The sequence below is a fragment of the Sorghum bicolor genome, chromosome 10 (assembly GCF_000003195.3).
Source record: "Sorghum bicolor cultivar BTx623 chromosome 10, Sorghum_bicolor_NCBIv3, whole genome shotgun sequence".
NCBI classification, from domain to species: domain Eukaryota; kingdom Viridiplantae; phylum Streptophyta; class Magnoliopsida; order Poales; family Poaceae; genus Sorghum; species Sorghum bicolor.
Genome location: NC_012879.2, coordinates 23,590,730 through 23,601,368, shown reverse-complemented (window position 1 = coordinate 23,601,368; position 10,639 = coordinate 23,590,730). Strand labels below are relative to the sequence as shown.

At 39.5% G+C, this 10,639-nt stretch overlaps 1 long non-coding RNA gene across 9 annotated transcripts; it reads left to right on the top strand.

The window, feature by feature from the left end:
* LOC110431308 lies at window positions 4,020–8,166 on the top strand. Of its 9 annotated transcripts, none has more exons than XR_002448778.1 (13): window positions 4,023–4,454; window positions 4,540–4,649; window positions 4,739–4,778; window positions 4,893–4,987; window positions 5,819–6,046; window positions 6,154–6,286; window positions 6,382–6,536; window positions 6,635–7,044; window positions 7,134–7,189; window positions 7,288–7,351; window positions 7,470–7,546; window positions 7,650–7,697; window positions 7,927–8,166. It is a non-coding gene; the product is annotated as an uncharacterized LOC110431308 (long non-coding RNA). The 9 variants fall into 9 exon arrangements; XR_002448779.1 differs by having other exon boundaries at window positions 4,736–4,778; XR_002448783.1 differs by having other exon boundaries at window positions 4,020–4,454; window positions 4,540–4,778; window positions 6,821–7,044.

Genomic DNA, 10,639 nt, shown 5'->3' with positions numbered 1-10,639 from the left:
CTTCACCCGGGAAATTATCCAGAGTATCGTATTTATTTTTTTACCACTAGGAGAAAGAGTGCATCTGACTAACCGGTCTATTACTACTAACCTTTAGGCACAAAGAATGTCTTTCGATGTGAGTGATAAATAGAGAAGACTGCAACCGTAGTCTCCTTCTAACCTTGGTAAGGATGATCTACTGTTCTAATGGGGAGGCTAACGGAATCTAGACACCACAGAGGATGTTCAACCCGCACATATAAACCCTATCCTTCCTGCTAACGAGATGTGATCTACAAAGGTAGCTCGGAATTGTCACGTTCCTCACTACTACCACGGTCCAGCTAGTCAGGGAATATCTATGAGTACCCCAGCCTAAACACCACGTTTACGCTAGCAATGATTACTCTAAACTCTACGCGAAGAGATTAAAGTAAACTCATAAACCATAAGAACAATAAAACAAGAACTTACTAGAATTTAGAAGTCGAAATACTGAAGAATCCTAGGAGCAAGCTTCGGGTTAGGAGAACTTGATCCCTCAGGTACAAGCTTGGAGTAGACACCGACAGGCCGGGCATCCTCCACTCTACACCTCCACTCTATCTCTCTCAATCTAGTAGAAACTAGAAGATCTATTTCTACCTTACATTGATTGCTAAGCCTAAAAAGAAATATTAATTAGAGAAGAGGTTTTCCTTCGAGGGCACCCCTTAGTCTCTATGATAATTTCTTCATGTCTTCTCCAGTGGCCAGGGGGCCTTGCTTATATAGTCCTCCCCTTCTATGCGTTTTTGGGTCGATAGGCGAGGTGGTACTATGTTTTTCTTGATCCAATAGGTCGGTGGAATATCCCGAGCGAAAGAGTCCTGATTTGGCTCCAGCAGGGGGGCAGGCGCCCAGGCTTCCAGGGCGGGCGCCCTGGGCCTGGCCCAGTTTTGCCTCCGCTCCGGTCTCGTGGCTTCTGGAGTCTTCTAGATGAAGTAAAATTGCGCGGTGCGTTGATATCTCTATGTAATCCCGACATGTGGGCCTTTCTTCCTTATTTCCTGATAACCCCCTGCAGAAATAGATAAACCACAAAACTCGTGGAATTCTGTCAGATCAAACCCTAATTCTAGGTGATGGTTGCATATTGGTCCATTCTCTTGTTTATTTGATAATTAAAATTGATACTTAAGAACCGTCAACACACTCTAGTCTAGGGATGAGTTCTTATTTAAAGCATGTGTACTTGTAAAGTGTGAACACTTTGTAGCAACTCCTGATCTATCTCTTATAGCTATTTGCTTAGGGACGAGCAAAAGGTAAGCTTAGGGGAGTTTGTTGACGGTTGTTAACCATTAAAATTATATGTCAACTAAGGAGAAGAAATGGGATAAAAATTGAACATCACCATAGACTTAGGGTTTTTACTGACAATTTCCACAAGTTTTGGTGAATGCCTGTTTCTGTAGGGGTTATCAAAATAATAATAAAAGGAGGTCCACATGTCAGATTTACATAGAGAGAAGACCCAAACGTCAACTCGAGAACAATCTAGAAGACTCGGGAAGACACCACCTGAAAGGTAGGGCCCACCTAACATAGGCTAGGGGCGGGCGCCCCACCTGTCAGGGGCGACCGCCCGGAGGCTACAACCAATCAGGTGCAACCTCGTGGATCCTGCCTCCACCGTCTTTGAGGAGTAATCTTTAGCGTACATTTAAGTCGGTTTGATTTGAGGGCTGTGGTGCTTCCTAGGGGGCTATAAATATAACCCTGACCCCCTTGGAGGAGAGCTCAGAATTGAGAGAGAAAAATAGAATTATTTTTTATTCTCATCTAAGAATTAGAGGGAGCCATTAGAGCCAGGGATTAGAGATAGATTAGCTACTCCTAATCTTCATCTTCTACATAGGATTAGACTAGATAGAGGAAGAGTCGGGTGCCTGTGCTCGGAATTTCCAGATCTTCATCTTCTAAATATCATTATATTTCTATTTATTATGTTCCTAGATTATTCTAGTTCTACATTTGATATGGTTATGATTGATAATGAGTTTATGTATATGTTTGCAAAGCGCTTAGCTGTCTTCGCGGGAGGGTTAGGTGATAGATGTCATGTAAGCAGGGTGCTTAGATGTCGCTTATCTGCAATTACACCATATTAGCCGAGTTGCGTGGTAGATCGCGGGAGTGACAGTTCCACTGCGTCCTTTGTATGCCATCCCCCATTGGTAGGACAGGTAGAACCGAAGTTGCGTAGGAAGTCCAGCTCTATGTTGGCTTTTTATAGCAATGTTCTTTATACATAAATGAAGATTCTTTTGTGCTATATATGACAGTGTAGCATTAAAGTAGATGAATGACTTGATAAATTAGAACTACTTAGGATTTTCTATCTCTTGAACTAATAAGATGCCTACCTACAATTAAGCTGAGTAGTCTATATCTAATCTCTATGTGATTTAATCCCTAGGCTTTTATACTTTGTATCATTTATAGATCATGGTTTACCCTGCTCCCAAGTATATGACTATGCAATCCAATCACTTATAAGTACTCATGTTTTGCAAGTTGATCTCATTGTTTAAGTCCTTAGTTCTTTCCCTTGAGCTAAATATAAATAATGATACCTGGAATACTTCCTGGTGAAGTGCTACAATGGTATTTAATTTGTATGCTTGCGGATCCTATATTCATTTTATTAGTGGGGAGTTTTTATAACACACTTCTAGCGCCATGCTAGGGATGACAACTTAGCATAATTGGTGCTAGAAGTGTCAACAACAAGCCTAGGAATTATTCCAGGTGTTTGTTGGTATTTCTTAGCGTCATTACTATGAATAGAGTTCTGAATGTATCCCCAGCAACGGCACCAGAAATACTTGTTGACAATTCTAACATGATTATAAATAGGAGGATCAAAACCCTTTTCTAGCAAAGACATTAGAAATTTTTGGGACATCTCTTAGCATTACTTAAGTCAGATTGTCATCCACAACACAATACCAAAAGATGTGGTTGTACTTATGATCATAGCACTATAAAAAAATGAATAAAGGTTATCCGCAAGCGCACAAATAAAATACACCCATTGTAGCATTTGACCTAGGAAAGTTCTAGGTACCATTATTTATAATTTTACCACTAGAAAGACACTTGGAGGTATAAATAATAAAGAGCTATAACTCTTACACTTGTGATAAGAGTTCCACTAGATGAATACTCAAAACAGGGATCAACCATATCATAATATAAAGGATAAGTAATAACAGATCAAGATAATCCTAAAGGGGGTTCCACCGAGCATTTTCCTACCTAGGCATGACTCTAGAAAGAACTAGAAAATAGAGACTAACTCCTAGAGTTATTCTAACTATAGGTCATTGAACTACATTGATTAGTGCAATTACATCTAGCAATCATGGTTAAGATAATCTCATATTTATACTTAATAGACATTGCTAAGATGGGTCGATCAGGAACATAGCAAGACATCACTCAACTCTGCCTTACTAGTCCTACATTCGGAGAGTGGACTACATAGGACTCAACGAAACTATAATAGTCATATTCATGATCTACCATATGGCTCGGAATGAGTGCATTCGCAGATAATTAATGTATAAGCACCATGCTTACACAATATCTATCACCCACCCCTTGATCATCAAGATGAGCGCTATATGAACCATAGCATAAACACAAATGACTCTAACTATACTAAACATATAATCAACATAGGCAATAAACATTATAATTATGAATATAGAATTATAACAAGTCATATCAAATATTCGACTCACACACGAATTAGAACAAGAACTAGAGGAAAACATAAACTAGATAAGAACACGATGAACTAGACGATGAACTAAAATAAGAATTAGACAATCTAGATGATGAACTAGAAGAACAAAAGATGAACTAGAAGATAAACACAATGAACTAGAAGATAAATAACACAAATTTAACTCTAAAGATTGCGTAAGGTTCTCGAACGGGAGCCGTGTCCACGTCTTCTCAAATATTTAGCCTCGTTCGATTCCTCAAATCTATGGCACTGATTTCGTAGGTGTACTTTCGTATTACGCCGATTCGGCTTCGTCTGTAGCGTTCTAGCCTGATTCTGCTTAATTTGTTTAGATTCATTCGTTCATGAGCAATTACTTCTGGCTCCTGCTTTTTCTTCACCTCCTAATCTTCTCCCTTGGCTTCTACGCGTATGTTCCCATAGTCTTTGCATCTTTCCTGACCCGTGTGGCTCTGCTTTTTTCCTCTCTCCTATTTTCTGCCGCTGTCTCCTCACATCTGTCGCCAGCAACGTCTCCGCCAGGGTTGGTGACCGTCCTTTCTCTCTGTTTCGACTCGTCGTGGGGATTCGCTGCCGCCGTCGGTGGGTCGGCCTCGCTCCTCTTGCTCGTGCGGGGGGCTGCCGCGGCGCACCCCCCGCAGTGGTTTCGTCTTCCTTCGCCCTCTGCTGCTCTGTTGGGTTTCGTTCACCGTTTCCCTAGGTTTTAGGTTTTCCTTCCAATCCTGCTTTTCCCTTTATTTATTGCGTTGTGCTTTCAGGATACAGGGCTACACCATTGCTGTTTCGGATCCACTGGTGTCCGCTCTTGTCAGCATCGTGCTATCGTGGATTGTGGTTTGCTGCTGCTGGCTCATACCCATCTTGGCAGGTATTTGCCTGGTCGGTTCCTTTATTGCCTAATTTATCTGTTTGCCTTGGCTTTGATTTGCTGCTGTTGGCTCTGCTCGACCGAAGTAGTATCAGATTTGCCGGTGTGAGCTGTTCTCCGTGTTGCCAGGTATTTGTCTGCACCCTTCCGTCTTCTTTGTTTCTTTTTCTTTACCTCCTATTTTGTTTATGTTAGCGCCGCCGTGTGAGTTCAGAGCGCTTGTTTCATTTACTGTGGATGCAGCCTCTAGATTTATTGTACCTGGGTGCCGCGGTGTTTGCGTTGTTCTGAGTTGTTTTCTCAGCTCCGTTGGTGCTACGTTCTGCTGTTTTATTCAGGTACGACCTTATATTTTAGTGTGTGCTAATCATATGTCTACATCTGCTTATGTTGTGCATCCTTGTTGTTGCTCAAATAACTAATATTTTGTTTAAATTGTGGGGTTTTGGTATAAAAATATTATTCAGCCTCCTCCGTAGTTTCTGTGTCACAAAAATATTTTTCCCTTTTTTTACCTATATTCAAAGAAAAAGGTTTATTGGGATTGTTTTCAGCAACTTGCCCAAGGGGAACAACAAAAATATATATTAACTACCAATATTAGGTTCAACCAGTGCCTACCCACATTGTGGCAAACATTATGGGTTCCATTTTTTTACCTTTATTTGTTAAGGACAGTAGGGCCCTGTTTAGATTGTAGATAAAAATTTTTTGGATGTCACATCGGATGTGTCGGAAGGATGTCGGGAGGGGTTTTTAGAAACTAATAAAAAAACAAATTACATAGCTCGTCAGAAAACTGCAAGACAAATTTATTAAGCATAATTAATTTGTCATTAGCACATGTGGGTTACTGTAGCACTTAAGGTTAATCATGAAGTAACTAGGCTTAAAAGATTCGTCTCTCAATTTTCAACTAAACTGTGTAATTAGTTTATTTTTTTATCTACATTTAATGTTCTATGCATGTGTCCAAAGATTCGATGGGATGGATAAAAAATTTTTGGGTGGGGAACTAAACAGGGCCAAAGTATTTGGCTCCACTTTTTGGTTGGAAACGTCTGCTCGCTTTCTCAACCAGAATGTTCACTGTTCGTGTATCATACGTTGCTGTGTTATAAAAACAATGTTTCTAGCCATAAAACTAATTACATGTTCTTTGTTTTCAGTAACAATGAACTTAAAATAACTCTTTGGGGTGATCACGCGGTCAATTTCACGGTGGGCGATCTTAACACTAGAGACAACCCAAAAGCTGTTATTGGTCTCTTTGTGGGTTTTATACCCAGGAAATGGCACTCCCACAGTTCTGAACAGAAGCCTTATCTTAGTGGCAGCAGCAGTTCTTATCACTATCTAAACCCAGATATTACAGAAGCTTTACCATTTTACAATAGGTGTGTAGTGCATAGTATTATTTACCTTTCTGTAGCTTTCTTCAAAGAATGTTTCTCATACATCATGGACCCAATGGTTAGATGGTTTATTTTTTCCAAATGTGCAGGTTCAGAAATGAAGCCATATACATAGAACATCCTGAAACATCTGAAGCTGAAAAAGATGTGCAACCACAGCATACTCCATTGGACCAAAAGACCATTGCTGAGCTAAATAGTATAGATCCATATGAGTTCATGGTAAGATTCATATAATGAGTCATAGCATATTTTCAACATCTTTCCTTTGCATCTATATCCTTACACTGTCTAGAAATTTGTTGACCTTATAATAGGATGAAGGTTATAAATGTGCAGTTAACATAACAAAAATAGCCGATGATAATAACTGGTGGTACATGTCCTATAAGGAATGCAAGAAAAAAATGGATCCACAGGCCGGTGGTGGGTATCGATGTCCAAAATGCCATGGAACAAGCAGTTTACCCAGGTAATCAATACTTTCACACAAACCACACACATAAATATCAGATTGCACCACATTACTGTCAGCTATGCACTTACAATGCTTTTCTTTTAATTATCTAGATACCTATTCAATTTTAGTGCAAAGGACGACACAGGAGAAGCAAACTTGTTTGGATATGATGAAACAGCTAGGATAATTATTCAGAAAGACTGCAATCTAATTTTGAATCCTTTGAAGCTAACATTGGGACTTCCTCAGCAACTCTGTTATCACTAAAAAATTTGTCTTCTCCATCAACCTTACAGAAGACTCATTTACCTCTAAAGCAAAGAGACAGTATTTGGTAAAACATGTCTTAGAGAGACTTTACAGGCCAGGCTCCCTGCTCAACACTGCTGCAATTGCAAAGGTTAACCAAACAATACAATCACCGCCAAGCAGCTCAGCACTCGCGCAGAACCTGCCTCCAGCAGCACGCGCAATAAAGGTTCAGCAGGAGACTCTTCAGATTCAGCAAGAGAATGAAGCAGTAAGTTGATTCTATATCAGCTGGTTAGACATCATGTTATTGCTAAGTTACATACCACAATAAACTAACGCTTCCAAATAATTTTTCAGACACCTGTTCCAGCCACTGAAATAGAACAAACAACCAGAAAGGAACACAGCACCCAGTACAGCACACCTACATAAATTTTTTATTTACATATACTTTCGCTATTTTACCTTTCCAAGTATTTTTTACACATCTACATTTTGTCATATTCTATAGACTACCAACAGAGGTGCCTACCGCTCGTAGACGTTTGTTTGAGGATACAGACGCAACATAACATGTAAGACTGTTAACAACTGCTAATTTACAATTTCATCATTACATGTTTCCTCTTCATAATTACTGCAAATTTTACTGTGCCTAAATGTTAATAAAACATCCTGCCTTTGTTTATATAGGATAGCACACCGGTACAAGTGGATAAGGATGACATTGACAGTCCACCAGGCTCGCCACCGCACCCAAAAACAAAAAGGTAAAAAAGGTACTCAAAAATAGAGCCATAATAGATGCAGTAAGATAGCTGCATTTCAAGTGTCTAGCATCATTGTTAACATATGCGTGCCTTATAATTTCAGAGCTAAAATTCAGAAATCAAAGCGCTGACCATTACGGATGTCGCACAGGTTAGTCTTATCTTTTTTCTAACTATCCACATACACGTGCAAACCATTACCGACCATTTGCTCAGATCAGCAGTCCAGTCGATTCAGTGAATCGCTTATGTAGTTTGACTTTAGTCAGATGCATGTAAATTGGGTGGTATCCCTACTTTCATACAGTCTTATTAAACATATTAAAGAAAAGGTAAAAATATATGGCATTACCTGCACTAATACTCTATACTTCATACAGGAAATCCTAGGCTACAACACACCTGCGGAAATGTTTTGTGGCTGCGAATGCTTCCCAGGCTTTACATGCTACTCGATCACGAATAAATATAGAGGCAACTAATGCTCTTTTGTCTGTAAAATCAAAATCACTGTATATGTGTATAAGACTGTTCCGCATCCATCATGTGTTATATGTAAAATATACACTGCTTCCATCTATGCTGCCATCAACCAATCAGTTGACCCTCCATAGACCTTATGGGATGATGTGTACTATGAATCCGTATGGATATATTTCTACTCTGCTCCCTTTTTATGATTTATGGGCTCAGAAAATATCTCGTGCCTCATTCCTGATACTACCAGTGATAAATGAAACAACATTAGTAAACGTACTATCTTTATTTATATACAGTTTCATATGGCACCCACAACATACCTCACTTTCAGTTGCCAAATTCTGTTACAGGACACATTTTCAATCTCCTCAGTATTAAGATCATCAGTCAAATTATTCGTTAGGCATTAAAAATAATAGTTCAGTGTGTGTCAATACACTGTAAAATACGATTGTGTCCCCTAATGAAAGCCTGGCCAGATACTATCTTCACCTCCTCCACTCTGTAACCGCATTTGCGCGCGAAGGCACGCCCTGCCACTAGTAGATTAACAATGTTGAATACAAGAGAGAAGTATAAGGCTTTACCTAGCCTCCTCGCAACTAGATCCAGAATCCAAGCATTGCTTACTCCTCTAATTCGTATTCTTATGTTCTTGCTATGCCTTAGTTGGCAGAGCTCTAGGTTATCCTTTCGAGGGACACCTTTGAACTAAGCAATGGATATGATATATGAGATAGATGTCTCTAGGGGGGTCTCCCTCTACTTATATAGACTGGTGGGATAAACCGCAGCCCTTGCATCAAACTGACATGAAACAATGGTCAAGATGCGTCGTAGAGGTTGGTTGGAGACCGTCACACGAAGGAGAGCCCACTTGGTAGGGGGGATAGGCTGACCGGCCTGGCATGTGGGGTCAGCTGGCCCCACCTAGGCCTTTGGTCCTTCGCTTTGTTCCTGTGCCTTCTAGTGTCTTCTACATCCATCTAGTGCCACTTTTTGATCCGTATGTGCAATGTGTTGTGTCATGGATGGATTCTTTTCTTTCCTAGCTTCTAGATAAATCCCTAGAAAATATTATTTCATAGAGCTATGGAATCTTATTGGTTTAGTCCCTGGTCTTGTGATAATGATGGTTCTAGTGTCTTCTAGAGTCTTCTAAGTCGTATCCATCGAGGACTTTCTCTTCGATGCTCCAAATATAGCAAATGATATGTCCATCTTGATCGTCTCAATGAGCTCTTCACAATAGTGTGCTCACATTCTTCACTTGAGATACTGCAAGACAAGTGAGAACAACATAACTCGTGGAACTCATTAGAATAAACCCCTATAACCCTACTTTATATATTGTTTCAAGTCTCTTTCCGGGTTAATTGATAGTTAAAAATTGGAGTTAATTACCGTCAACAAACTTCCCCAAGCTTATCCATTGCTAGTCCCTTAGCAAATAGTTGTTTGTTCATGATGGATCAGGAGTTGCTACAATGCTATCACACCTCAAAAGTACACCAATGTTCAAACAAAAATTCTCCTCTGAGTTAGAACAAACCATTTCAACTTCCAACTTACCCATATTACCTTTAGCTGTGGGGCTTTGTAACCTTCACTTGGGTCTTAAGTAGTTGAAAAGTAGAATGATTAAGTCAAGCACTGTCTCAAGCTCTTCAGTCTACCTTCGTTCCGGAGTTTTGCAAAGTTTCAAAAATAAAACTCAGAGATCTCTTTGTATGGTCCTTTCAAGTCTCTCATATGTGGTATTTGTGGATTCCTCTCCAAGGCATCAATGGTATTTTGCCTTTCTCTCCTCTTAAGATATGTGGTATTTTTGGCATAAGGCAGAGTAGCATCATACTTTCCCTCTCCTCTCTCTATAACTAAGAAGCTTATGTGGAGTTGGAGGTAATTCAAGGATATAGCATACTTACCTTGCATGTATTGCCTAATCGAATCGGATCCTTGGAGGAGAAACTATACTCTTAGATCATGATGTGCATGTGTGTGGACCTATATATGTGGAATGGATAGGTATGTGGTGGTGGATACATGGTGGAATAAGGGGCCTGCTAGAGTCCGATCATCGGACCATAACACTCTGCCCATACTCTTCTCGCTTGCTTTTCCCGCTCAAGGTAACCCCTCCCACCGTGGTCCTGTGCCGGCAAAGCAGCACGATGTGGGCGCGCACAGACATACATGGAGATGGAAGACAGGCTGTCCCATCCTCTAGGGCCTACTTTCCCACACATAAAATGACTTTTTGATGAATTAAAAAAGTCATAACTCCTAAACGAGACACTCAAATTAAATTCCGATTATATCATCAAATTTCTTATAATAAATTCTTCAAAACAAGATCTCATATGGATATATTTTGATAAAATTTTATTAATGAATATTTATCTTATGAAGATAGAATATTTTCTTTTATTGAGCAAAGATGAGGTTCTAGGTTCAAAGAACAATGTTTCCGTCTTAGTAGAAAAAATATTTCGGTGTAGAAGTACAATATTCTAGTTTTAGGTTCATGACATTAGTATTATAATATACATAAAAATAACTAAAACATATAATATAAATAAATAATATTAAAATTTAGAGCAAAGCATAAAA